The sequence below is a fragment of the Misgurnus anguillicaudatus genome, chromosome 24 (assembly GCF_027580225.2).
Source record: "Misgurnus anguillicaudatus chromosome 24, ASM2758022v2, whole genome shotgun sequence".
Taxonomy (NCBI): Eukaryota; Metazoa; Chordata; class Actinopteri; order Cypriniformes; family Cobitidae; genus Misgurnus; species Misgurnus anguillicaudatus.
Genome location: NC_073360.2, coordinates 27,926,064 through 27,928,679, shown reverse-complemented (window position 1 = coordinate 27,928,679; position 2,616 = coordinate 27,926,064).

The window sequence follows — 2,616 nt, the reverse complement described above, 5'->3', positions numbered from 1 at the left end:
CTTCTCCCCCTCCCGTACCGTCCCGCCTAGACGATTGGTACTTTGGGGCTGCACGGGCTTCACAGTCTTCCCCACCGGTACCTTTCTTTCCCGAGGTGCATGATGAGCTGACTCGGACGTGGAAAACCCCGTTTTCCTCCCGGAACCGTCCGTATCAGCCATCACCCCTCACCTCCCTCGATGGGGGGGGCCGCTAAAGGGTATGCCGGTATCCCGACAGTGGAGCGTTCGGTAGCGATGCAGTTGTGTCCTGCCGGCGTCTCCTACTGGAAGGACCGTCCTGCCCTTCCCTTACGGGCCTGCAGGCATTCGTCAGCTCTGACAGAGTCTGCATACCAGGCCTGTGGGGAGGCGGCCTCAGCCATACATGCCATGGCTTTGTTGCAGGTTCATCAGGCTAAGGCTCTGAAGGATCTGCACGAGGGAGGTCACAATTCGGCGGTCTTTAAAGACCTGCGTGCGGCTACGGATCTGGCGCTACGTGCGACCAAGACCACCGCACAAGCCGTCGGTCGTGCTATGTCCACCCTGGTGGTCCAGGAGCGCCACCTCTGGTTAGGTCTTAAAGGTCTCGTGTTGGGGTCACGGCCTTTGACTCTTAAGAATTCCTAAACTTGTGTGTGAACCTATCTGTCTCACCAATGGTATATAGGCTAACATTTAAAGGCTTAAAAACAAGAACAAGCTTGTCCTTTATTTGCAAAAAGACAACAGTTGTTTTGTACTGCAAAACATAAACAACTAAATAAGTCACAAAGATAAACAGCACACATGACACTTGAGAGATGACTGTGCCCTTTATTCCCATTTATATATGTTCATGTCATTTTAAATATCTGGAAACATTGTTTCAGAGGGTGTGGGGGTGTTTGAGTTGTCAGCCCACCCCTTCTCGTACTTTGTGTCGTGCCTGTACACGCTTCTTTGGGTTGGGCTTAAGCATTATTGTGTTATATGGGACATTTAACATTTGAATAAATTTGAATAAAAGTAATATCTAAGTTGACCTCATGTGATCGAAACAACTTGTCAGAACAATAACGCTGGCATCCACATTCAGTTATGTGAACGCTGTTTTTGGACGTATCACAGCGTCGGCTCAGCTGCACTGAATGTGTAGACTGCGGTGGGATGCATGTTCCCACTGGCCCCCATTTGAAAAGTCCCATTATGAGCTCTATATGGCAATGACAGTGGAGCGTTCACCCTGGTGGTCCAGGAGCGCCACCTCTGGCTGTGCCTTGCGGACATGCGGGATGCCGACAAAACCCGGCTTCTAAACGCCCCGGTGTCCCAGGCCGGCCTGTTCGGCGAGGCGGTGGAAGACTTCGCACAACAGGTCTCCGCCACCCAGAAGCAGACTGAGGCTCTGGCTAACATCATGCCGCGTCGGAAGAGACCAGCACCTGCCCCGTCGACGTCGGCACCTCAGTCTGCCCCTCGCCGAGGGCGTCCTGCAGCGGCGGCCGCCTCCGTTCCTCATCGGGGCCGTCCAAGAAAGCGAGGAACCGGCCGTCAGCAGCCCGCCCCGCCCGCTCAGCCCGCTAAGCCTGGTGGAAAGCGAAAATCTAAGCGGCCCTGAGATGGGCGACCTGGAGGTGGAGGGGATCGCTCTTCGGGAGATGGTGAACGCAACCCCCCCCCACCCCCCCCCCCCCCCGGAGGAGGACCGGGTGGGGAATCTTTGGTTTTCTTTCATTTCCGTTCCGCCGGCTTTTCAGCCGGCACCCACAAAACCACAAAAAGAGCGAATTCCTCTTCCTCCTCCAGGTCATCAGAGGCAGTCGGGTATGACGGATGGGCTCATAACCCTACGTTCTCCCCCTCCTCTCTCGCCAACGGATGTGTTAAGCGCACCGTGATATCTTCATCAGAGTCTTCCCCGCGCAGCCATCCATCAGCGGAGTCAGGTGAGTGCTCATTCTCACAATACACATGTCAACGCAGCCCAAGAGAGCGCGTCATCGAGCATCGCTGTTCCGCTCGCCGCGGATACTACGATTGTGCCGTTAATTCCCCTCGCCCGGTATCTGGAAGCTTGGCAGCAACTTCCCAGTCCGTCGCGCTGGCTTTTACGCACGATCCTACGTACTACGTGCAGAGATTGCTGTCTTATTGGCGAAAGACGCGATTCAGCCGGTTCCTCCAGCCGAGATGAGGTCAGGGTTTTACAGCCCTTACTTTATTGTACCCAAGAAAAGCGGCGGGTTGCGACCGATCCTGGATCTGCGCGTTCTGAATCGAGCACTTCACAAGATGCCGTTCAAAATGCTTACGCAGAAAACCACATTTCAATGCATTCGCCCACAGGATTGGTTTGCAGCCATCGACCTGAAGGACGCGTACTTTCATGTCTCAATCCTTCCCCGGCACAGGCCGTTTCTCCGCTTTGCGTTCGAGGGAAAAGCATATCAGTACAAAGTCTTACCGTTCGGGCTCTCTCTCTCTCCCCGCGTCTTCACAAAAGTGGCAGAGGGCGCTTTAAAACCTCTCAGAGAGAGTGGTGTTCGCATCTTGGCATATCTCGACGATTGGCTCATTATAGCACAGTCGCGTCAAATGCTTTGCACTCATCTAGATCGGGTGCTCAAACACCTCGCCCGTCTCGGTCTTCAG